Source organism: Neltuma alba, unplaced genomic scaffold (genome assembly GCF_004799145.2).
Source record: "Neltuma alba isolate B1F8T4 unplaced genomic scaffold, ASM479914v2 tig00011541_pilon, whole genome shotgun sequence".
In the NCBI taxonomy this organism is placed as follows: Eukaryota; Viridiplantae; Streptophyta; class Magnoliopsida; order Fabales; family Fabaceae; genus Neltuma; species Neltuma alba.
The window spans coordinates 104727-132620 of NW_021636203.1; the positions used below are offsets into that span (position 1 = coordinate 104727).

Consider the following 27894-nt stretch of genomic DNA (forward strand, 5'->3'; position numbering starts at 1 on the left):
TTCTTCTTGCATTCTCACAAACAAGCCCAACAATTTCATTTGCTTCTGCTTACAATAACTTGAGCTCTTTTATTTTCTCGGTCCCCACAATGATACGTAACACGTCTTTTTTGTTAGCTGAGTTGATGGGAATTGATTTCAGTACATATATATCAATAATATCAATCATCATTGTCGTCAATATCAAATGTGAGATATATATTAAGTTATACTGTTCATATGACATAAACAATGCAGTTCTTTTACTAGACTCCATCAAGTATACGGAATTTAATAAAAAGCTTCAGAGAGGTATGTAATTTTTGGAACAATGATGTATTATTTAGCAGATATGCATGCCTACCTATAAGATTATAGGAAGAGGAAACGAGCCATTGAAGCAAACGATGTCCTGCTGAAACTTGAAAAAGAAAGGGAAAAAGGGACCATTAATGCTTTTGTTTCGTGTCTTCTTCTGTAAGAATGTTTAATTAAAGATGAAGACACCTTGAATCCCCAAAAAAATTTTAAAAAAAAAATAAAAAAAGACGCATTTTGCTACGCATTCTTCTGTAAGTTTTCCCTGTGCTCTTTCCCTTGTGTCTTCACGTTGGATGGGTAAAGAAGCACGTTGGAGGCTTGGAGGTGAATTCGTATCTATATCTAACATTAGCAAATCAAGCAGGTAAAAGAATAAACTTCATTAAATAGATATATGAAATGAATCAAACAAGAAAACAAAAGGAGTATAGTCTCATGAATTTTTTTGCAATATCATTCTGTAACATCCCAAATTTTCTAACTTAGGAAAAGCAGAAAAGAGAAAATTTATAAAATTATCTAAAGCCTAAATGAAAATGGGGAAAATTATAGGAAATTATTTTGGAGGGTTTGTAAATTTTATGGAAAAGCCTATTTCCCCAAAAATGACTTAAATAATTTTAAAGTTAATTTTTGGAGTAGAAATGGCTTATTTTTCTAGAAAATTTAAGCAGAAATACGTAGAGGCTTAGTTTTGAGCTGAAAATTTTAGGATAATTATTTTATGAAGTAAAGAAGCTAATTGGGTATAAAATCCTTAAAATGGGTTGAGGATTAATTTATAAAATTAAGGGTTATTTTCTTAGAAAATTCAAGCAAAATAGTTAGGAGTTGACTTTTGATCCAAAATTTTTAGAGAAACTATTTTATGAGTCAAAGAAGCTAATGGATAATATAAATCCATATAAAAGATTATGGATTAATTTGAGTTTATCTTATATTTCAGAAAAATAGAGAAAGGGATGAAATTCAGAATAAGGGAAGGAAATGAAGGGCATAGTTGTCATTTAGCTTCACCACTTCCCTCTCACGTGCCATGCCCTTTTAATCTTCAGAAACTCTCCCCACCTCATTTGCATCCGAAGGCAAAGGTTGTGATCGGAGGTGCTTGGGTCACATGCAAACCGATTGACTTTGGAAGGTGAACTTCCTGATCAATCTCCTGTCTTTTTCTTTTCTGTTTTCAGTGTATTCTAGCTGTAATGGATGGGGGAGAGAGAGAGTTGGGGTAGGGAGAGAAAGTGAAGAAACGAGGAGGAGGACCGATGGGTTCGTGTCTTGTGGCTAGATTGAGGTATTTGACACTGATTTTTGAGCTTGCGTGTGGGTTTGAAGACTGCATGTCAGTCTGAAAATTTCATGCGCCTCTTTCGGTCTGAAGGTTTCTCTCTTCGTCTCTGTTTTCTGAATCCGAAACAGGGGAGAGTTTGGGAGCTACAGATGTCGGGATTATGGGAGAACAAGATAATAATGAAGGTTTGCTGTTTCATGTCGATTCTTGCTCCGTTCGAACTCGGCCGAACAGAGGAGTGTGTTCCTCTAAGTTTTAATTCTGAATCTTGTTCAGGTGGATGGATTAATGTTTGCTTAAGTTAGATATGGCCCTGCATGTGAAAGTACGAAAGAGGGATGCTATTTAATGTGCTTATCTTGCTTTGATTGTTGCTGGCCGAGAGTAACCGAATCTAGAAACTAAAACGTTGGCTTTAAGGCGTTGGATTGTATTGATGTTGGCTTGGTTTTGGTTGAAGGATAAGAATGAAGTGTGGTGTGTATATATTCGATTGCTTGTGTATACTGAACATGGGAACTGATAGTTAATGACATATAAATCTGGAAAATTTTCAGATTTGTCATATAGGAACGTTTGGAGTGCTTGGGTTTATATATGTATGTATATGCTCGGTCTCTAGGTGTAGTTGCTGCCCCTATGTGTTAGAAATTGATTCCTCAAATGCCGGGATAATTGTAAAGATCTGGAATTTCTAGATTTGAAGAGTGGGCCGAGGGATTGTTTGATTTCGGGTTCTTTGGGATTAAAAGTTAAGAAATGGGAGAGAGTTAGATAGTAAACTATGTGAAGCTTAATGTTCAGGTTCTAAATACTTAATGATTATTTTGTGAGACTAAACTATGCTTACAGATTTAAAATAAAGATTCTGATGCGGTTTTGGAAAGTGAATATAATTTTTGAACCTGTGATCATGCGTTAATATATAAGCATATATGTATATGATTTTGCAGGTTGCATAAGTGCATATGTGGTTGGATTAATTGGGTGGTGATGGCCGAACGATTAAGGGAAAAATTTACGTTTGAAATTTAGAAAGAACTGAACTTGGCTTGTGACTTGAAGTTATTGGGGAAAAAGGAGAAGAGAAATCAAATCGGAAAATAGCTACATAATAGGTACAAGATGTGAATGTGATAATAGAAAGATATTTGTTGTCAATTGATGAAGAGAAGAAACTGTCTTTGTTTCTTTAGAATATAAGTGTTAATTGAAGTTAAATGAGGGTTAAATTAATATATATAAATATGTATATATGTATATATCTCTTTAGTTTTTTCATGACGACCAACCACTTGATAAAAGTGGAGCCAGATTTGGAGAGGAGGAAGACACGACTTTGTCCTTAAAATATAATAAATAAAAATAATAGTTTTTTTACTAAGATGACCAGTTACTAAGTAAAGTAACTCTATAGGTTGAGATAAGTAAGAAAACCTTCCAAAGAGAACAGTTTGAATAAAAAAAATTATCCAAGATGACCAACTACTAAGTAAAGATAAAGATTAAAGAAGATTTGGGATTTAAAGAGTTATTTAATTTATGAATTACAGCTGAATCAAGTATTGAATGACCCTTATGAATATGATAAGTTTTGATATCTTCTCAAGCCCACAAAGGAAGCAAAGGAAGAAGAAATTTGTAAGGTTTGATTTGGAGAGAAGTGGATTAGGTAGTAATTCTTTCCTACCTTACACTTTTGTATGATTATTGCATCTCTGTTTGTACCATAATGTTGTTTTAAAGCATGAGAACATGTAATCCTTAATTCATTGTATGGATTATTTAGTTGTGATCACGTATAGCTAATAGACATGGAGTAGTATCTGTCAATTATTTGTGCATTATTTATTTAGCTTGTCTACTTGTTATTACGCATAAATGCTTAATCACATTAGCTTGCAAGGTTATGTTTGACTTTGGCTAATTGTGCATGCTTTATGTAATCTGCATTTGTGTTTGCTGGAAATTACTGCTACGATGATTCTTTAGAATCTTATCCTCCCCTCCATGATACACAGCAAAGGCAAGCAACTCTAAAGAAAAGAAGATTGTAAGAGAAAAAAGTGGGCAATTATGAAGAGCAGGAATGCTTGCATTATTCTGTACTTATATAGTTGCTTATTTTATTAGCAAAGTTAATTATACTGTTGTACATATAATCACAACAAGTAACCAATACTTGCTTTGTGTAGATATTCTCTTGTACCCTTTATAAGGATATTTGCATAAATTGAGCACAAGTAAGTGCCATCAATCGAGATGGCTTTGGTATAGCTATATATAATTTATATTCATTGCTAACCTTTGATCCCTGTTTCTACCTAGGGATAGTGACCTGTTAATTAATTAAGGCTTCAGGTCTCTTATTAAGCTACAAAAGAATAGAGTTTGATTGTAGGTCACTAGTCGGGGTTTTTGAAAGTTTTGAATTTCTTTAACAATGAATTTCAATGTCATTTATAGGTTCAATCTTGCATTCAAATTTTGTTTTCAAATGGTTCATGTTTTAAATGGAAAAAAAAAAAAGTATCCCACTTTTCTTAGGAGAGAAACCTGGCTTAGTGATTCACATGACCCTATTAGTATATAAAAGTTAGGTGTCGCACGTTCAATATATATTATTTTAGGTATAATTAGTCCTTTGTTGAGTGACAAAACTTTATCTATAATTAGTTTTCATACTATTCTTAGCGATTCTGTGCATATTTTGTGCCATATAATGCTGCACCCTAGAATCTAGACAAAAGAGAGCATATAATATAAACCAGTAAAAAATGTAAATGTAACAGTATAATAAGAAAGAAAAATTAGATCCTAGAAATATCCAAGTGGTGATAATACTGTTAGTCATGGATCCATCGTTACGTGCCGTGAATCGACGCAAAAAGCAATTCTTGGCATTGATCAAGCAAGTGGCGAGCAATATCTGTGTATCAATATCACTTAATGAACTGACAATCATTATTGGCAAAAAAAATATCCTAATCCATAATGTAAGAACTAATTAACAAATTTGGGTAAATTGAGAAAGCTAAATAAATTACTTAATTCTAGTAAATGTAATTAATATGGTCTTCCAAAAATACCTTTATGAGACATTAGATTTTAAATATATATATTTATATATATCATTTTATAAGTTAGATAGAGTAGTTTAGGAAACAAGTAATAAATAATTAAATATAAAGGATAAAATGGTCTGAGATCTTATATTTAGGATAAAAATCAACTTCTTAACTAGCTTGTACATTTAAAATCGAATGAGTGCTAAATATATAAGGGAAAATGACAAATAAAGAAGGCTGAATATATGACATATCAATTTGGGAAGATAAGGATTTCTTATCATAAAGAGGGAAATCCTTCCCAAATTAGAATTTTGAAATTCAGTGAAATGACAAACATGACCTTTTTTTTTTTTTAAAGGCCTCATACTAGTGGTTGGGCACCAGCTGCTGGTGTGTTGTCAGCCGGTGGATTTTTTTTTTTTTGTCATAGATTTTTTGTTGGCCATGTGATAATATTTCAAGTAGGGGTGAGCAACAAACCCATTACCCGCTAGCCCGCCCATAACCCATGAAATTTTTACCCATTTAAGCCCGCCCAATTAGCCCAAATAAGAGATTATAAACGGGCGGGCTTAAATGGGCGGGGTAGCCCATTAAACGACTTGGGCTATGGGCAAGGTATTGGGTTGCCCATACCCGCCCATTTAAGTTTTAAGTTTTTAAAATATTTTTATTCTTCATCTAATTGATGATATTGTTTCTCATTCATATTTTATCAAACCTTCATACTTGTCTAAGTTTTTATTTTATCCCTTAGGTAAAAGTTGGAACTTTCAAAGTTTATGAGACTTTATGATTGGTGACTATTTTTATGATTTTATCAGACTTTAATTGTTTGCGAATCTAAGTGAGGTTATGTGATTGAATATGGTTGATGTTATTTCATATTTGATTTGCTATTTAACATGCAAAATTTATTTACAGCTTTATAAGGTTACATATATAAAATAATTATACTGAAAAAAATTTTTTTTAAATAAATGGGTTACCCCATAACCCGGTCAGCCCAAACGAGCTGCCCCGTAGCCCATTTAATATGGGCTAAATGGGCTACTACCGGGTTATGGGTTAGCCCATGCCCATTTATGAATAAATGGGCGGGCTATGGGCTAACCTTCGGGTTAGCCCACCCCGCCCATTACTCAACCCTAATTTCAAGAAAGTGGTGGGAGTAAGATTTGATCCTACTACCCCCTGGTTATTTGGGCCAATAAAAAGGAAAATGACCATTGGGCCACTAAAGATTTATTAGCTTTATAATGCAAATAAAAATATAAGTTGACTTTTCTATTGTGACTCCAACTTGTGACAACAATTTATCTAGGGATAACAAGTCTAAATTTGATATTAACAAAACAACTTTTCTTGATACATAATAGGAAATAACATGTATATTAATTAAAAATGATGATATTTATTTGGAAATGACAAGTCTAAATTTAAGATTAACAATATGTTTTTTTCCTGATACATAGCAGGAAATAATAGGTGTATTAATTAAAAATGATAACAATTTATTTGAGAATGACAAGTCTTGATTATAAAATAACAAGTCTTAACTATAACTAAACTAGCTATTCCTGTCACACACATAAATAGGATTTTTAATATTTACACCAAAATGACTATGAGGGAAAGGACACATCAAAATAAGGTCAGATATAATCTTTTAAAGATAATTAAATAAATTTGGCACATACAATTCATTTAGGGAAGAAAAAAGAAATAGCACAAATTCAAAAAAAAAAAATTGTAATCAAGCAATCAAGACTTGTCATTTTCCAATTAAGACATGTCATTCCCAAATAAATTGTTGTCATTTTTAATTAATGTACATGTTATTTTCTGTCATGTATCAAGAAAAAACATGTTGTTAATCTCAAGTTTAGACTTGTTATTTTCCAATCGAGACATGTCATTTCCAAATAAATTATTGTCATTTTTAATTAATGTACATGTTATTTCTTATTATGTATCAAGAAAGGTTATTTTGTTAATATCAAATTTAAATGACTTGTTTCTCAATTAATACTTGTCATCCCCAGATAAATTGTTATCATAGGTTGGAGTCATAGTAAAAAATCAACTTATATTTTTGTTTGCATTATAAGGTTAACAAATTTTTGGTGGCTCAATAGTCATCTTTCTTTTTGCTGACCTAAATGACTAAGAGGTAGTGAGATCAAATCTCACTCCCACCACTTTCTTGAAATATTATTACATGGCCAAAAAATATCTATGACAAAAAAAATCCATTAGCAGCCACCCCATCGGTGGCCGGTGCCAGTACTCAGCGGCGGTGGCTAGCCACTGACGAGGGGTTGAGCCTTTAAAAAAAAACCCAAAAAAAACAAAAGGTATTTTTGTCATTTCACTAAATTTCAAAATTTAAATTTGTGAAGGACTTCTCTCCCTGTCATGAGAAATCTGTAGCTTTCCAAATTAAGATATCATATATTCAGCTTTCTTCATTTGTCATTTTCCCCATATATAATCCTCTATGCAAAGGAATATATAAAACTACAAAAATAAAAAGAAATAAAATATAAGCTTGAGAGAGGAGTGCTTGGATAATATTCTCTCTAGACAGTTATTAAGACCCTTATGATTTGATATTCCCTAACTAAATAAACAATTTCATCTAACTCATGAATTTGATCGAGATAATTTTAAATTTTTTAAAATTTTAACTAATTTTCTGAACCAATATAAAGTTATTAATACGTACCGAAACATTTTGTTTGCAAGCAACACCGAAGAAGAGCAGGACCAAGAGGTTGTTTGTTGCTTGGTTGGAGGTATTGCAATGGAGTTTTCTTATAAAGATAATGTCCCATTTCATGATGACCATTGAGAAAAGCCAATGTAATCGGAAGTTCATTGGTCGGATTTGGAATGCCAAATAGCATGGAATTCTTGTTCACTAGGCATTTGTCAACTTCAGTCATTCCAGTGACGGTGGCAATTAAGAGCGGCGTATTGCCAAAATTATCAACAATTTCTAGGAATTCTGGATTCTCTTACAATTTCAGTAACTCCTCTACTATGTGGGCATGCCCAAACAAGGCAGCCACATGAAATCGTGTTTTGCCTGAAGCAGTAATTTTTGAGGTTAAGGCATTTGGGTCTTTCTCTAACAATGCTTTTGCACCTTCCCATTTGGCATCACATATAGCTTTATATAATATATCCTCCTCTGCAATTTTCCCTGCCTCAACAGCACGTCCTTCTTCCTCTGTTGTCCCAACCGCATGTGATGTATCCTCCTCTGTAATCTCCTCCTCATCAACCAGGTCTCCTTCTTCCTCATCAGTCTCAGATGCCTCTGCACATTCTTCTTCCTCGTCCCTAGCCTTAGCCCTAGCTTTCTTTGCAAGTCCTTTCCTGGCCCAAGCACGTCTTGCTTTCCATCCAGTTTTTTCATCTGCAATATTTATGGAGGATCTAATGAGTACTTTTGTTTTGGGGGGATAGTGGGTGGAATCATAGAGAGATGGTGGTGGAACCCTTGTTTTATACTACCTCCAATTCTTAATATAAAACCAAATTGATTAAAGCTTTGATTGCGTGAGCATTTGGCACTTATTAAGCACGTTTTGAAGCCATAAGCACGATTGGCCTCTCAATGGGATGTTTGATATATTTGTCAACCAATCTCACTTATGGCCAAAAGTTACAATTTTTAAGCCCAATTGAAGAAGTAGGATCCCCTAATTTAAATCCTCTTAGTCGCCTCGGGGGTTAAATCAAGATAAAACCAAACATAAATACAATATAGTGCACAATCCGGATTGTCTCTCTTACGGAGTCTTTTTATTTGAAAACCTAAGCTAAAGTAAGTACCAAAAACATTGAAAGGGTTTTAAAACTGATTTTTATTAATAAAACTACTTCGTAAACAATGCAAATTAGATAAATCCTAATTACTATTTTTTTGGGGCTTTTTAATAAAATGATAAATGAAAATATTAATTCAGATTTTAAGAAATTTAATGATGAGATGCTCTTTGGAAATGAACCAATGATTATCCTAGCTTGATTACTGACGTGAAAGTAAATTAAGTGATAAGGATTGGTTTTGAGAAATTATTCCTTTTAAATTAATGCTCAGCTAGAATATTAATTATTTGTTAAATTCACTTAAAGCATAAACTAGCATAAAAATCATATTAATAATGAATTAACAAAGGCATAAACATATAATTAAATATATATTCATAAACCCAAGTACTCAAACTTAAAATTATCAATCCAAATATCAACAATTCCAATCCAAACCAATAATTACAACTAGCAATTCCAAGTTTTAAACTATACATAACAAATTTCAAGCCAGAAATTATCAATATATAGTTTAAACTAAAGATTAGAACTAGACTCCCTTTTGTCGCTCCCAAGCTTAAAGCCATTAAATTAAATTCAATCCCAAAAAGCACATTGAAACTCAGCCACTCATTGCTTTGAATACAGTCACAACGACCTCCCCAGATTCAGCAGCCATAAAGAAGCGGTGACAGCAAATCGGTGAAGCCAAAGAAAATCTGAACAGAACGACGGAGGAAGAAAGAAGTCTGGGTGAAGGAATAAGGGACGTCGACGTCGACGGTGAAGAGGTTAAACAGTGGAGATCGCCGATGGTAAAGATGAAGGGAAGAGAAGACGGGATTGATCAAGGGAACGTGCAGATTGGAGAAGAAGTCGAAGGCTTGTGCACCGCCTTCAGGGTCTGTGTGTGCGGCGTCCTACCTCCGTTCAATCCTCCATTCCCCTCATAATCCGGTGTCCCCAATGTTCTCGTGTTCAAAATGGTGAGCTTCACTGTCGATGATTCCATGGGGCTTTACTGCAATTTTGAAATCTTAGGTCCGTCTTTGCAATTCTTTTAGTTCTCAACAATAATAACTCATCTTTTCTTTCTTTTTTCCCAATTTCCCAGAATAACCTACAAATAATTTAACAAATTGTAGTATCAAAAATCTCAAAATGTATTAATTAAAGCCAAGCACAAAAATATGAACAAAAAAAAATCCTTTTTGCTCCATTTAATAAAATCATTTATTAATTGAAAATGATAATATAAATGCAAGTTAATTCGTTTTAGTTGTTAAAACCCCCCCAAAAGGCACAAAATAACAAGACAAATTAGAGGTTTATCATCCTCCATGCTTATAGCTTATGAAATCATGCTTTTAAGGTGATTTTGAGCATGAATGAGAGCGAGGACATCATGTAACTAATCCTCTTTTTCCAGCCAAAGGAATTTGTCAGTGGACTCAACATTGTCATCACAATACTATAACTTTTACTTTAAATATATTTTATTTATTAAATTTAAGGGTTAAGGTGTATTGAACATCCTAAAATATTTTATCGGGTGTATCTAGCACTCTCAAGTCTTTTGTAGTGTATCTAGTACCCTAAAGTATTTTTTTTTTGGACGCATCCAATACCATAAAATTTTATTTTGTGCATTCAATACCTTAAAATTTTTTTTTTCGTGCGTCTAGCACTCAAAAATATTTTTGGTGCATATAGCAACGAGGCAAAAAAAAGTTCAAATTGTTGGATGCACCTAAAAAATACTTTGAGATGTTGCATGTACCACAAAATTCTTTGGGATAGTAGATACATCTGAGAAAATATTTCGAAGTACTGGATGCATTTTAACCCTAAATTTAAAGTTAACTGCTTCCTATTAAAATAATTTAAAATTATTATATTATGTAAATTGATTTTTTTATTATTTAATAAAAGTCATAGCCATTTTGATAATTTTACAAACTAAACTTGTTTATTCATTTATAATCCAAATAATTTCTATTTTTACCCCATCTAATTTTTTCAAAAGCCAATCCAAGCATTAATCTCATTACCCAATCTATTTTTTTAAAAGCCAAATTAAAAATAAGCTACTTTTTCTAGTACTAATTCAAACGGGTACTAAATTGTGAAAATTAAGGATGTTACTAAATTACTTAATTATAACACATATTGCATGATCTCTTTAAAATACTTTCATGTATTATTAGACTACATATCAATTTGCAAATGAAGCAAATTAGCTGGGAGAAAAAGTGATAAATATATATAAATACATTAAAATAATTTATTAACTTTTTTAATCTCTCCGAATCAGTCAATTATGTGTTATATTAAGGACCAGAGCTACTGTTGCCTCCTCCTTTCCTAGGGTGACATGAGGTGGTTGATCTATTAATTAAATATATAGCCAAAATCATACGACGGTTTATTAAAATTCAAAGAAAATTAGTGGATTAATTTATGTAGTTTAAAGACTTCACGGAAAGTGATATCCTAAATAAATATTTTATAAACTGTTCAAAAAATAAATAAATATTTTATTAAAGGCAGAAAAAAAATTTATATTTTGTTACAATTATAAAAATTATTATTTAGTTATTTTTTTCATTATAATGTGTATTTCTTTTTTTTATATATATATTATACCATTAAACAAATGCAAGCAATGTCTGAAACCGAGGACCTTATCCAAGCATGATGAGTAGCGTTGTTGCTAGCCTTTGACCTATAATGTGTATTTCTATATTTTTATGATAAATAATCGGAAATCAGATATCAGATATCTGCTTTTTGTGTTAAGAAAAATAGTGCGGTTTTTTAAAAAGAGTAATGGTTGAGCAAAGCAGCCATCGCTCTTTCAAATAAGTTGAAAACCATTTTTTAAAAAAATTTTCCCTTAAAACAAACATCATAAAATTTTTCAAATATATTTTTTATTAAAATATTTAAACGAACAAGCCCTAAACATTTAACTGACTAATTAAGACTAGCAATCTTTCTATATTGGGATATTGTAAAATAATTTACAATAGTAAACAAACCAGTAAGAATAGAAACAAAAGCTATATATATACGTGCAGTCCCATGGAAAACAAAATAAATGAATAAAAATAAAGGAAGAAGAAGAAAATTCTTGACATGAGTCAGCTTTAAAACTAAACAATTATTATGATCAATTAATTAACTCTTTGTGTATATTGGCCATTCACAGCTGAAAAATAAAAAGCTTAATAATGTAAAGATTGATTTATTGGCAAGGAAAGAGAAAATTAAAAGGTTTTGTATAGAGTGATCTCACCCGGCTAAGGGTAATTGAGCCTCGACGCTGAAGCGAATAGCGGCATTTTGGCTATTGGCTATTACATTATTATTTTGTAACAAAGTTTTTATTGGAAGAAATGGGTCGCACAAATAATATGTAATGAATGGGCTTAGCATTAAGAAAGATTTGGGCCATGAGCATAGGACTATTGGGCCATATGCTTATTTGAATGGGCCCGAGAGAGGTGGAATAGGTTAAGATGAAAGTGTATATAGATGGGGGGCGAAAGACTGCTGAGTGTGAAGAATTTTGCTGAAGAATCTAGTCTCTCTAGCGTCTGCTTCTTCCCCTTTGCTTCTCTCTGAGTTATTTTCTACTGTCATTTCTTTTTCTGCTACTTTTTTTTTTTGTCATTGCTTCATCCCTAATTCATTGTCATGTACCCCAGTATATATATATATATATACACACACACACCTCAAGTGGCAGTTGGTCTTTGAATCTGATTTTGAGCCCTACGAATATACTGTTTTTGCTGTCTCTTTGTAAGGGTTCATAACATAATATCACTACATATACACTGAAAAACGCGATTACTTCTTATTCTTAATATAAGACCCAATTAATTTATTTGGGAATATTAAATAAGCTCTCTTTCAAAGAATCCCCATAGTAGCAATTTTCATCATATAATCATGCGAGGCCACTATAAGCACATAAAACAAGCCATAGAGAAACAAAACCTTGCAAGCTGTGTTATAAAACAAACGATGCATAAAAATGAGATAGAGAAACTAGAATAACTTATGCATAAATAAATGGCAAAGAATGCCCCATGTCCATCAGCTACCCATGATCATGCCTAAATAATCCATGCAAGGAAATGATTACATATTATGATGCTTAATTACAGCACTATGGCACAAACAAACATATGCAGCAATCCAAACACAAGCATATGATAAGAAACAGCCACTACCTGGTATGCTTTCTTCCAATTCAATCATGATTGAACCTCAATTTCCTTTTCTATGGCATCCTTTATTCCTAAATATATGCCACGTCAGCTCATGACATTCCTACTTTCCTTATCTCAATTTTTCACTTTATTCTTCTTTGATGTAAAAATTCTTGAAACGTTATTCCCCCACTCATTTTCTTTATAAGGAATTCTTTTTGAGCTCAAATTGAGTAAAAGGATTCTCCTTCCCTTTCAACTAATCAAAACCGAAACACAAGCTCCTTGTTACATAAAAATTTCATTTCGATTTCTAATGCTTCTAAACTTATTTTTCCACTTAAAACTTATATAATTTTCCATTTTAAACTCAAGGAAAGCATCAAAATTAACAAGGTCCAACTCTACACTCATGCCCCACGCTGGCTGAACTGCATCAAGAGAGGGAATAAAATGGTTTTTCAACTTTCCCTTCCATCAACCGCTAAGTTTCTACCATTTATCCACTTCTTGACCTTGACTAAGTCTTAAATCATGCTTTCTATAATTCCCAAAGATTTTGACAGAACCTCCCCTTATGTTTCTTGCTCTCCATAATTACAAAACTCATCAACAATCCAATCCAGCAACAACAACATCAATATTATCACTAACACCAACAAAACCACCACCTAGTCACCTATCTTAAGCTGAGCTTGACTTTCTTGCAATTTCCACTCTTAAACCCTAAGCTTCAACTTTCTTCCTTGCTAAATACAACATAAGAGAGATTAGAGACCAGGGATGGCTTCAAACACTGGAACTAGAGGAAGGAATGAAATCTAGGGCATCAACTTACCTATTTTCACTTGGTCTTCTTTCTCCTTCCTTCTTCTCCCTCCTTTCCCTTCTGCCCTCTTTGCTTTTGGTTTTTTCCCCTCTCTTTTTCTCACTTGGACGAAATTGATGAGGAAATGAGAGAGCTAAATGGCTTTTAGATGGTCTTCACCTCATTTCTTTAATCCATTTAATAATGTTTCAAATCCCCCTCCTTCAAAAATATTAATTTGATGCCCTCTTATGATCTAATGGCCACAAATGCCTCTTTATATTTATTTTCCCTGATATTAGGCCACTTGGGTTCCCAAGAAACCATGTAATTTTCTTCCCACATGCTTTATTGGATCATATAAGCTTAATTCCTCCATTTAAGTGAATTTAATTATTACAAATGCTTTTTGACTATCTTTTAAGCAGAGGACCAATGAGATATAATCGAAAATGCACATTTATTAGGGAGCAACTTCCTAATTTTTCTCAAGCTCAAATTTGGTCCTTAAATATTTTTGTCATAATTTCCAAAAAAATGCCCCTTTTGAGGGGGAAATTCCACCTTAAATATTGCTAAATATATATTCCTCGTATCTTTGGGACCAAAACAATTTTATAAATTCATCCCACTTTACAATAATTATTTCATATTTTTCATGAATTTTTGGAGGCCTTATAGCAATTTAAATAATTAAATCAAGCCAAATACCCCTTTATGTCACTAAATCTAGAAAATTAAATAAAAATTCATTCTAGGGTTATTTCTGTCATTAAAACTTGCATTCATTCTTCTATACATCATTTTTCATTTTGTAGAAATTTACAGAATTTTGGGCTTATTTTTTAAAATTATCCTTTTAGCCCGATGCTTTTCATAAGTACACTTTTGACCCTCATATAACTTGTCATTCATCAAATCATCTTAACTACCTCTTGAGTGTCTCAAATGGCTCATGATCTTTTCTTTTTGGCCCTTTTACCTTTTCTAGGGTCTCCCAAAATATTTCTACTCATACTTTTGTTTAAGAAAATAATTTAATTTGCAATTTAGTCTCTATAAACTATTCTATCTTTTCAGGATATTTTTGAAACTTTTGATTAAAAGGTGGTTTGGTAGTATACTATTTTAGACTTATTCTTAAGCTTCTAAATCTAAAATTTGGGGTGTTACATAGAACATAGCCAGTAGGCTAAAATGGAAAGGGTATATTAATTATAGTTATGGGTTCATCTTCAGCTAATAAAAAATAGGAAAAACTAATAATTGAGTTTTGAATGAATTGCCTTGTTAATTAGGCCCGTATCCTTTGTTCTGTTACGTCCATCCATCCTTAAGAGTTTAAACCATTATAAAACCATCAATGTTAATGAGTTGGAGGCTGACTTTAGCAGCCAGTTGGATTAATCTGGAATACCAATGTTTTAAGGGAGAATTTCAGTTAAGGATCATTGTAACAACAACAAAAAATTCCATCTGCCCCCCAAAATATTTTGAATCTTCACTGCAGCCTTGTAGAGGCTATGTGAAATTAATTTCTATAGCCAAAAGACAAAAATAACCATAGAGGAAGAAAGAAGAAATAGACTACAAATGAGTGAATGAGCAAATAAGAGCCAAATGGATACACTCCCCATGAACTCTGCCATGTCCCATCTCTATGAGTTGGTAATCAATGCAATGAGTGATGATTAGTTTGAAATCAAGTCACTTTATCATCTCTCTGAAACATCCTTCCTTTAACCTCTCAGAGTACGTACCTGGAACCGTTATGGTTCAAGTGATTCCCAAAACAAGCCTATAAATTGAACTTGGAATTTGTTCTCGGGTTACTGTTTACTAGGTATTTTTCAGATTACAGGTCCAACTTTGAGCAATCATAACTCTTAGCACACACATCCATTTTAAGTGGTCCACACTTATTTTAAAGCTTAGGATGTATACTTTATCATGTCAAATTTTATGAGCAGAGTCAATCATTTGCCGTACTTCTACTCTATCACTATTTTGTTACTCAATTAGGGATAGCTTATCCCTTGATTTGCACTAATAGTTCATGATTAAGACTTTCCATATATAATACCATTCCATTCATACACTAACCACTCCCATACATTATCATAGCTAATTACACAAGCCAACATCATCATTTATTATCATATACCATTAATGGCACATTTACAACATACATCGGTATATACAGTGTACAATATAATACAACAAATTTCCCTAAATCTTTTCTTCTTTCCTTGCTTCCACTTCATGCCTCCTTTGTTTGATCATATCACCTATTATGGTTGGTTAAGAGAGGGTGAGATTCTGGAGAATCTTAGTAGCAAAAATAACCACCCAAACATACATGGCAAGCTTAGCATTTATAACATGCTTGCAATTTAACATCTTTATAACATAATGACATGTTTGGCAATCATCATGTATTTATCATAAAACACATAGGCCTATGGCATATTTCAAATACATTCACAGTCACAACACACAAGTTCATAAAATCATATAACATGGAAACATGTCATAAATACAAGCAAATACCAAGCACATAAGAATAAGGTCACGTTTGCTACCTTGTGTCCTTAAGCTTTCTTCTTACTCCCTTTTGCTTCCAACCATTAAGGTTGCTTCCTCAACCACATCTAAACCTTGTCTTGGATGCCTCAAGGTCTTAATCACAGCTACAAGGGTCACATTACTCATTAGACCAAGAATTACACAATATGGATGACTTAAGTCCTTAAACTTAATCTCTTTTTCTTTAATTTATAATGTAGTGTTCTAGCTTTGTAAAAATTGTTCCCTTAGACCAATCCTACACAATTTTGCCCAAGAAATCCAAATATGAGCTTAGATTCATCAAAATCCAACTCCTTCCCTTGATTCTAGGCCAAAACTGAAATCTGTCACTTAATTTTCAGTTTTGATTCCAACGCTTCCAACTTCATTCTTTCATCTTATCCCTACACAATTTTTCATTTTAAACATATTGGAAGTATCAAAATCATCAAAATCACATCCTAGGTATAAGAACCAGGTCTGGCCGAAATATTTCCTCAAGTTACACAATCATGAAATTCAACCAATTTCAACATAAAACCACTTGATTCGTGTTCCTTTCAAGCCATTGAACATTAATTTAACATCAATTTCATCATATCGTAACCCAATCAAATTCGTGCAGCACCTCCCCCAAGGGTTCCAAGCTCCCAAAAATCATTAAAATCTATAACCAAGCTCAACAACAACAATAGTAGTGAAAACTACATCAGAAACCATAAACATACCTTGTTTTAGAACTTGATCTTGCCTGGGACTACTTGGCCTTTCTTTCTCCCTCTTCTTTCTCTCTCTAGAACCTATCTTGCCAGAGCTTCCCCAAGGTTTCCATGAGCTTGGACGAAATGAGATGGAGGGGAGGGGTATTTATGGAAAATAAGACTGAATCTGGGTCGTTGATCTTAAAAATGTGTGGTTCAATCTGGATCGTCCATTTTCCCTTTTGATCTTGCGGTGACAAGTGTCCTATGACATCATGCCTACCTCATCATGATGACATCATGCTTACATGTCTTTCTACCAATTCACAACTCTGAGAATCTATCTCCAGGTACCAATACTATTCATTCATCACGGGAAATTCCTCTAATTTTTCTTAAATCAAGAGTCAACCTCTAGACATTTGACTTTGACTTTCCCCATATAGTATGTAAATAGGCTTTAAATTCCATTAAAGCCAACCTCTTCGCTTTTTGAGGACGAAATTATTTTTAAAACCTGTGATAATTCCTCAAGTATTTCCCCCATTTTCTTTCCAATTATCTGAGACCTCTGTATACTTTAAATAATTTATTTTTAATAATATTCAAAATTAGTCAAAATCTTGGGAATTCCATAATTTCCTTCCAGGGGCATTTTTGTCATTTTTAGCCATACAGGCCTCTGAACCTTATTTTTATTTTTCTGAAATTTTTCTAAGCTATTTAGGCCTTAACCTACCATTTTCCATTTTCTGGGATTTTTGGGCATAATTTTCATTTTTACCCCTACCAACCCAAAACTTTACAAAATTACAAGTTTATCCCTGGTTTGGCTTAACCTCAAAATCCACCTCATTAAAGCCTCCAACATAACGATTGACCTACATTTATCTCTATTTCTCATTCCTGGGTCTTGAGACTTCTTCTGAATCTCTAACTTCCTCTTTTCTCAATCTCAGAAAACTTTCCTTTTGCGATTTAGTCCCTGGGAATCCCTCTGTCCCTCCAGGGAATCTTTGGGACCTCTGCCAAAAAGGGTCTAGTAGTCTACCTATTTCTAGCTAATTCTGGTACTTCTAGGCTCAAAATTTGGGATATGACACTCTCCATCTGAATCTGAGTTTTACGGGCAGTCCGTAATCGTGTTGCTCTGTCGTTAGGAGTCTTGTTGTCATTAAGCTCTGCAACTAGTTAGAATCGCATCGAGGTTGAGGCAAAGTCTACTCTTCCCTTTTAGATAGTCTCATCTTCTGCATCTAAACTGTCAAATGGGTGATATTAGTGTGCTGAATGGGTGAATGTGCTGACATGGTTGATGTTAGTGTGCTGAAGAAAGGGAGAAGAATTTGATACTACAAAAATCCATATTTGATGTTGTGAAAATCCACATTTGTATTGTAGGTTTGCAAATTCAAGTTGTCTAGGGAAATTATAATTGTGTGTAGTGAAAACTCATATTTCTGTTGTAAATTTGCAAATTCTAGTTGTAAATTCATACTGTGTTTAATTTTTAAAAATTGATTGAAATTGATACATGAATGATGTGTAGATTATATATGGCTAGTACCATTGAAAAACAATTATTTTCCATCTTTAATTTTACCCCTCCAAGTAGAATTTTCTATTGTGAGTTTATAACAAATGGAATATGCCAATTTGCAATAGGGATACATAGATTAACAAAAGAACCATGTCAATTTGCAAGGGGACTAATTTAATTCATAAGTTGAATATGAAAATTTACAAGGTTGGGAGATGTCATTCATAAGTGGAATATGCCGATTCGCAACAAGAATATGTAAATTAACAAGAGAAATACATCCATTTACAAGTAGACTAATTCAATTGACAAGTTGAATATGAGGATTTACCAATATAGGAGATATCATTCACAAGTGAAATATGCCAATTTGCAACAAGGATACGTAAACTAACTAGAGAAATATATCCATTTACAAGTGAATTAATTTAATTCACAAGTTAAACACGATGATTTATAAGTATAGGATATATTATTCACAAGTGAAATACGCTAATTTGCAGCTAGGATACGTAGATTAACAAGAGAAATGCGTCTATTTACATATTGCAAGTGTTGATTGTTAAATCTTATCACAATTAGGAGTAAATTTTTTTTATCAGCAAATTCACATTAAAATTCCCTCAGCAAACTCACAACGTGTTATTGAGTTGCACATTTTCATTATTTAAGTAATAAAAAAGTAAATGTTTAGATATACACACACATATTAGCAAACTCATATAAAAATTTCCTTAGTAATTGTCTTTCATACGCATCAATTTCGATTTAAATGTATCAAATAAGATTGCAAAGTTGGAATACAAATTTACGCACATTATATTTTCAACACTAATATATGACATGAGATGTTATCACTTTATTTTCCTATCTATCTTGATCTGTTCAAGTATTTTTGATGCAACATTTCTTCTTAAATTTCTTCCCCCTTCACTCTTCCTCCTCATATTCGACAAATAAAAAATCTACAACAATTACAGACATTTAGAGGATTAACAAGACAAATAAGCTTATGAACAATTAAAATAAGCAGTTAAAGCAACATCCGTTTTATCCATGGTTAATAAACAAACACCTATTTATCCATGTTTTTATAACAAAGTTTAACAATTGAAAAATTTACACATTAGCAATTAAAATTAGACAATTAACAAGAAGAGCAATAACAACATATGAAAAAGGTCCAATTCTTCGTATTTGGAACCACAACTCAAGCATGCATATTAACAACAACAGTACAATTATTAACAACAAAAATATGGCAATTAACATAAATTTTCCAGATTCCTGACTGTATATGTACTTCATGTTAAACCCATTACAACTCCGGTAAGCATATTTACAACATAAAATATATTTTTGGCAACAAAATTACACTTTTTCTAGACAAGTTAGTTTAATATCACCCATGTCTAGCACATTCGCCTACAACTTATTTGTAATTTATGTACAAATTTACAATTACAATTTATGAATTTACAACAGAAATACAAGTTTTTCACAACACAAAATTACCATTTATCTAGCAACCTAAATTTGCAAATTTACAGTACAAATATGGATCTTCATAGTATCAAGTTCTTCTCCCTTTCTTTAGCACACCAATATCACCCATGTCAGCACATTCACCCATTTATTTAGACCTCAAACTAGATGTAGTTTAATATCACCAATGTCCAACACATTCACCCATTCATTTAGACTTCAAACCAGCACATTCACCCATTCATTTAGACTTCTAACTAGCACATTCACCCATCCATTCAGACTTCAAACTTGATGCGTACCATACTATACAACTTGTGAAATAACTCATTCCTTTCATACCCATTTCCACATACTATGTACCCATTGCAAACTACAAGTGTTTGACAGTTTAGATGAATAAGACGAGACTATCTAAAAAGGAAGAGTAGACTTTGCCTCAACGTTAATGTGATTCTGATTAATTGTAGCGCTTAATGACAATGAGACTCCCAATGGCAAAGCGACACAATTATGGACTGTTCGCAAAACTTGAATTGAGATAGAGAGATGGCAAAGTGACTTGATTTCAGACTAATCATCAGTCATTGCATTGATTACCAACTCATGGAGATGAGACATGGCAGAGTTCATGAGAAGTTTATCTATTTGGCTCTCATTTGCTCATTCACCTCATCCATAGTGTATTTCTTCTTTCTTCCTCTAGGGTTATTTTTGTCTTTTGGCTGCAGAAATTAATTTCATTTAGCCTCCGAAGATTGCGGTGAGATTTAGAATCTTTGGGGCCAAATGGAAATTTTTTGCTACAGTGGTCCTTAATTGAAATTCTCTCATGTCTTAAAAGTCGAACCGGATATCAAGTTGGAAATCTAGCAAGTCATAGTTTCAAATAGTCGGATCGGTTGGATTGGTGATGTAATAATTAAATTTAAAATAATATTGTATACTTGTATAATAATATAAATAAAAATAACTATGGAAATTCTTATATGACTTGAGAATAAAAATAACAAACTCACATATAATAATATGTATCCTAATTCTCATACCAACACAGTAAAACTATTAAAATAAAATTTTCTTAGTGTAATACCTTTTGAACATCATATTATAATAGTACTAATTTTTTATTTTCTTAAGGCTTTGTTTGGTTCAACAGAGGCTAGGGGAGCAGAGGGGAGGTGAATTAAGGGGAGGGGAGTGAAGGGGAGAAGAGGTATGAGTTTTGTTTAGGTGGAGGAAAAAAGAGTAGAGGGGAGATTTCTTTTGGTTTAGGAGGAGAAGGGAGAGGGGCTAATTATAAGTTGACAAATATATCCTTACCTCTTTATTTAGATTTTTTTTATTTTATCATAAGTATTATTTTCTAATTTGTGAATATAAAAAAACCAAATACCTTGAGACACAACAAACAGATTATAAATAATCATATATCAAAATAAATGTTAATAAAAAATATATTATAATCTTTAGCATATTATTTAAATTATAAATAAATTTATGCTGCAAGTTTTGAACTATTTCATCCTTAATTATATAACATGCATAACCTCACATGTTTAATTAGATAATACTCAGATTTTTGTGTAAAAAATAAAATAAATTAAAATAAGTATATATGAACACATATATCAATGAATTTGGAAGATTAATGGCAGAGAGCATGGGAAAATCTCAACGACTTCAACTCAAACCAATAAGAATAGCTTTTACAGAATAAATGAATAAAACATACTGATAATACTAGTAATTAAGATGAATGGGATGGAGGATTAGACAAGAGGAAAATATATGGAAGATTAATGGCAAAAAGCGTGGGAAATGATGAAATCAGAGAAAGAAAATATGTAAGGAAAAAAGAGAACCTTTGAAGAGTAAAAAACATCCACAAGAATAGTAGGGGCTGAAAAGAAAGAAGAGTAAAAAAAATTTTTTATGAAAGGATAAACTTGGAATATTAAAAAACTAACATTGGTAATTTAGTCAAGATGAGACATAATATTTTTTTTCCTTCAAAAAAATTTCAAATTTGGAGGAAAGCAGAAGGAGGGGAGGGCAGTACTAAAAGATAAAATTTTTTTCCTCTCCCTCCCCTCTCTTCTTTTGAACCAAATACAACTTTTCCTCTCTTTTCTTCCCCTCCCCTCCCTCTCCGAGAGCCTTCCAACCAAACTGCACGTAAGTTTCAGCATAGTTTTTATTATTTTTCTTTAAAAAAAAATCATTTCACTCCATTTTTTGGGCCAACCTTTCACTGCAACTAATTATGTCAAGATGGCTTTTTTTTTTTATCCTTACAAGCAAGGATATCATTTCTTTTCAGCTTTCACTTCTTCTTTTTTCCCTATCGGTGCATAAAAGTGCAGTCTTTTCTGTCAGTCGTTCTTTCAAATTTTTGATTTTGACGCTGCGACACTGGGAATAAGTCCAGATGGCTTCTACTTTTTACAGCGTATTACGCACGGTGGTTTCAACTACTCGATTTGCTGAACAAAAGTTACAAGCTTTCTCCTCCTTCTTTCCGCAAGCATGACCTTTTCTCTTCTTCAATATTCTCCCTTTTCTTTTCTTCTTCGCATCTCAGGAAAGATACTGAGTGGGTGTGTGAGTGAGAATATGTATGATTTGTTTTTTCAAGCGTTAGTAGTGAGACAGGGTTTGGCCCAGAATACAATAAGGCATAATCATTCGAAAATATACGCCATCACGCTCTCGCTCTCGCTCTCGCTGATGGCTAGGGCCTGTTGCGGAAGAGGACGAGGATCGAAGGGACAAGAGCGAAGGAAGATGACCACGAGGATAAGGGACAAGACTGGACAGAGTCAAGAGTCAGTGGACTTTCATCTTAACGACGACAAGGACGAGGAAATGGTCTCTCAGCTTGATTATGACTGCTTTATTAGTGGATCTACCTGGCCTGCGCCGTATCTCATTATTATCAATATTTTTTCGCTTTTCCTATTCCGTCAAGGGGTGTTTGACAACATTAAAAAGTAATTCTTAAAAGTATTTTTTTTGATAAACTTCTCTACATATTTATTTTGTAAATCGTAAAAGTATTTTTAAAGCTATAGTTTAGTTTCTATCCAAACACCCCCTAAATAGCTCACCGTCATCTATGAGTGCTACAATTATTTTATTGTAAATTCTTTATAACCTCGGAAAAGCAATCGTAGATTTCGTTTATTCCTTTCAAAGCAGTGGCTTGGAAATGCAGGAAATTGCAAATTTATTTTCTACTTATTCATCGGAAATGATTTTCATTTCGCTTATGATTCTTTAACTTATCATATATTTATCCGCATCTTTCATAACATACAAATTTTGTTTAAAATATTAATTTTTTCATAAAATATATCCCTAACTAATTAATTAAACTCCTCTGACTGATAAATTTTATTGAGGTGACTTTGATATTTTACAAAATCTAATTAGCTTTAATTAACTAACTCTCATGTAAAACTGTTATCATGTTTTTATAATAATAATTATAAGAGGAAGTAATATATAATGACCATATGTACGTATAGTGAGCGGTTAAGGTATAGGCCAAGTGGCCATTTTCAATTCATCAACAACAACAATAATATTTTATTTATTTATTACCGAAGATATCCATGTAACTGGCCAAAAGCAGCTTAATTTTAATTATTCAAGCCTAACAATTTAGAACAATAATTGTGGGTAGCCAAACATTAGGCGGAACCAGACTTTTGGTTTTTGGTAACCCATTATTATTATTGGATCATGTTTGGAGGTTAAGGGGACTGACTGATAACAGTGATTGGAGACGAATCATGATAATTATTTTTTAATCAATTTTCTTCACTACGGATTCTTTTTTCTTGTTTTGCTTTCTTTTAGTTTACTGACTTTAGCTTTTAGCCAGTTGATCAGGAGATTAAAACTACCATTTGCTAACAGTTTTGAATTTGAAATCTATAATGTCTACCCATAACTTATTCACCCCTGTGAAAGCGGATTGGTACTCATTAAGAATGGTAAATACAGAAATTTGGACTATTTAAATCTAATCTAAAAGTTCAAATTTAATTTGTTTAATTTTATTTTGTATAAAAGATAATTTTAATGCGTATAACATTTAAAATAAAGATCATGGTTAGCTTTTTAAGAAGTAATTTTTCTTTAAGAAGTATACGTTAAAAATGCCCAATTTAAACTATTAAAATTGTATTTGAATAATGTAGATCTCTTTAGAGTAATCAGCACCATCACTGAGATAAGCTGAGTCTGGTTCCTCACCCTCTTCTAGGATTTTTACACTTATAGTCGTATTTATAAAGCTCTTATATTAAGCACAGGAAGTAGTATATTGAATCAGCTAGTCGATTCTTTTAACTTCCAATAAGTGAATTACCAATGTGTGCGTAATCAAGAGAGAAGAATCACAGTTATGAACTCTGGCAAAAGACTAACGTAAAATAAGGAGCTTCAAATTGTAAATATATATATGAGGTTGATTTGTAAATTTTGAAGTTCTAGTTGCAAAAACATATCCTTATGAAGTCCTTAATTGTGGTTCATAGCATTAGAACATGATCTATTCTAACTATTCCAGTTTATTTTCTAACATTTGCCATATTAATTTATAACTATAGATTGTGTTACTTGTTAAAGTTTTGGGATTAAGTTAAAACGGAAAATGATGTTTCATTCACCACTTCATAATTTAATACGACCAGTGCGCTTTATTCATCACTTTATTTTTTTTCAAATCACATTTAATTCACTTGTTTTTTTTTGGGTTAAGTATGTGTATTTTTCTATTAGAGAAACTCCTATTTGAGGCACTATCCTACCATTTTTTATTTTAATTCTAGCAATTATACTTTGGACCTCTGGAATCTTCTTTGCATTGCTTTTGTTACTTTTGGGTCTCTAAATCTATTGTGGGCCACACTTACGAAAACCACTATGATTTGAACAGTTCAACTTTATTGTTTGAGTCTTCCAAACTATTCAAGTGGACAATGATGCTTCACCCTATATGTGTTTAATATGAGACAAATCGAGAAGATGGGAGGATAGAAAAAATTTTTATGAGCTCGATTTAGAAAACTGAAAATGTGATGCTCTAAAATTTTAATAAAGAGAAGATGTGAATTAAAATGTAATAAAAACTAAATAAAAGTTTTAATCCTGCTTCTTCTATTTTTCAAATCAACTCATCAAAAGTTTCACTTCTCTCCCCTCTTCTTCATTTTTTCATACCAAACAGACCCTTAATGTACTGCCCTCGAGAAACCGAAGCGAAAGACTTCTCCTGCCTGGCATAAAAATCCTCCTTGCAATGGTGACATTAAGGCACCCTCAGTTGCTAAAAATGATCGTCCTTGTTGTATTGTTCTGTCATTCTTTATTGAAGAACATTGAAGGGTTCTGTATTTGGAGATCTATTTTTGGTCTTCCTTTTTACAGCTAACCATTGCCGCACAAAGGTTAATTAGTATGTTTAATAAATTTTGGACAAATTCTCTTTTATTTTAGCCTGATACAGTGAATTGAAAATAGAGGAAATCAATTGCAATTTTTTAAATAGGGTTCTGTATTTGTAAAATGATTCAAATGAACAATTAACCATTGTTTTCATTTTGTTCGCTTGCCCCTGTCTCTGCCCTAAGCCATTCTCTCCAAATAACCATAAATCAATGAGCCTTCTTGCTTCGTTTTTCTTTCAGGCGTCATGCCCAAGAGCAAATAACATACAACAACAACTAATGAATCCACAAATCATAATTATTCATGGAGCACAAACCTCCGAAATAATCAATTACAAGTACTATTGTGGCAAAAAATAATATCAATTACAGATATTATTCATGGCCACTTCTCCACTTTCTAGTTGAAGATACTCCCATATGTCGCAAACACAGAATGACGAAGAAGAGGGAATTGTGATAACACGAAGAGCACTATGGGAACACTTGCAAGCATAATAATAGGAAGGAGACCCCATGAATAGCTTGTATTATTCAGCATGAGACGGATGGTGGAAAGAAAGGCTACCATCATGCTTACCATAGAGAGGAAAAGAGAGGAAAGTCCCAAAATCAACTTTGTGGGTAGAGATTTGAGGAATTTTTCTTCTGAGTAATGAGAAGTAAGGATTGCTAGAAACATTAGAACTGAAGCTGAGGAAGACACGAGTGATAATATAGTTTGAGAATATAAAACCTTGAAAAATGGTTGTGTGATGAGTAATGGCAATCCAAACTTCTCATTATTTCCTCCTGGCACAGTAAAAGCTGCAGTAAACATAATGGTAACAATTAGGGTTCCAACAACAGAACAAGAAGTAGCTGTAGCCTTTATCCATTTCTCTCCTTGCTTCATTAGCCCTTCATGTTTATCTTTGAATAACTCTTCAGCAGTCATGCCATCATTGTTTCGAGCTTTTCTAATTGGAGGAGGAACTAGTTTCTCCACCTCCTGCATCCATTGCAAGAAACAATAAATTTCATTTGATTTTCTGCAAAGCTAATTGAAATGGCTAGCACCTAATTTGAAATATAACTTAAATCCAACAAGTGTTAATATTTGTTCTTTCAAAAAAAAAATAGTAATAATAACTTCCTAAAACCATACATAATCTGACTAATCAAGTATCATGCTCTAGCTAGGTCCCTCTGAGAAAGTGAAAGAAGTAGCTATAGTAAGGGCCCTATCTGTAACACACTCTCTCTATGAAGCATGTGTTTTTAAGAACAGAAAAAGTAAAAGGACTTGATCCAACTATTACGAGTTTTTATAAAAGATCAGGACAGTTTTTGGTTTGGCCCTAACTAACCTTGAACCACTGCAATTCTCTTTGCATCTGCAACGTTGGTCCATAGATGCGGTTAAGAATGGAAGTAGGAGCTCGTCTAGCTGCTGCATGTGGCAAGCTATTTCCATTTATATCTCTGCTTGAAGCAACAGCATCCTTGAAATAATCAAGCCTACGTATAAGATTGAAAACCCCAGCTTGTCGATGCCTAATGGCATGGTAGAAAATGTTTCGATATGACTTGTCTCCAATGAACAAGATTTCAGGATTTGCTTGTGATATTTGAGCCACAAACTCAAAATTCCCTTCTTTAGCTGCACGAAATAATGCATATGAAAAACTACGCACTTGATTGCTTTTGCTTGCACTCTTACAAACTAGCCGAACAAGTTTATTTGCTTCTGCTTGTAGTAACCTGAGCTCTTTTATTTTCTTGATTCCTAAAATGATAAATATCACATCTTTTTTGTTAGATGAGTTGATGGGAATCAACATCAGCTATATAAAATGATATATTAGTTAGAATATATGCTTACCTATAAAATCAGGGGCAGAGGAGATGAGCCATCGAAGCAAACGATGTCCTGCTGAAAAAAAAAAAGGAGAAAAAGGGAAAAAGGAAGAAAGAAAAGCTCAGCTTATAGAAAGGAAAAGATTCAAACAATGTTTTTTCTTCGTGTCTTTTACTATAAGAATGTTTAATTAAACATAAAGAACCTTGAATTAAAAAAAAAAAAAAAACAAAGAAAGAAAGACACATTTTGCTACCTAGGCCTGTAAGTTTTCCTCGTGCTCTTTCCCCTGTGTCTGCATGTTGGATGGGCAAAGAAGCACTTTCGAAACTTGGGGATGAATTTGTATCTATATCTAACATCAGCAATCAACAGAGAAAAGAATAAACTTCATTGAATAAACATATGAAATGAATGAAAGAAGAAAATAAAAGTGTATAGTCTATGAATCTTTTTTCCAATATTATTTTATTTGAAGTAAATTAATTAATTAGTGGAGAAACTTTATCTTTCATTAGTTTTTCATACTTCTCTCAGCAATTCTTTGGTTATATATTTAGATTACTTGTGCCATATAATGCTGCGCACTAGAATCGAAACAAAGGAGAGCATATAATATGAACCAGTGAAAAAAGGTAAATCTAATACTAGTATGATAAGAAAGAAAAAGAGGATCCTAGAAATATCTAAGTAGTGATAATACTGACAGTTATAGATCCACCGTTTCCAGAAGACAAGTTCAGTTGGACTAGGAATTGTAGAATTCATAGTTGCGATGCCATAAATTGG

At 32.7% G+C, this 27894-nt stretch overlaps 1 long non-coding RNA gene across 1 annotated transcript; it reads right to left on the minus strand.

Annotated features, from left to right (window-relative positions):
• Positions 1-342: 342 nt before the first annotated feature.
• LOC114714761 (uncharacterized) lies at positions 343-27894 on the minus strand. Its single transcript, XR_003737477.1, has 3 exons — positions 27813-27894; positions 27362-27460; positions 343-391 (listed from the first exon to the last, which is right to left on the minus strand). It is a non-coding gene; the product is annotated as an uncharacterized LOC114714761 (long non-coding RNA).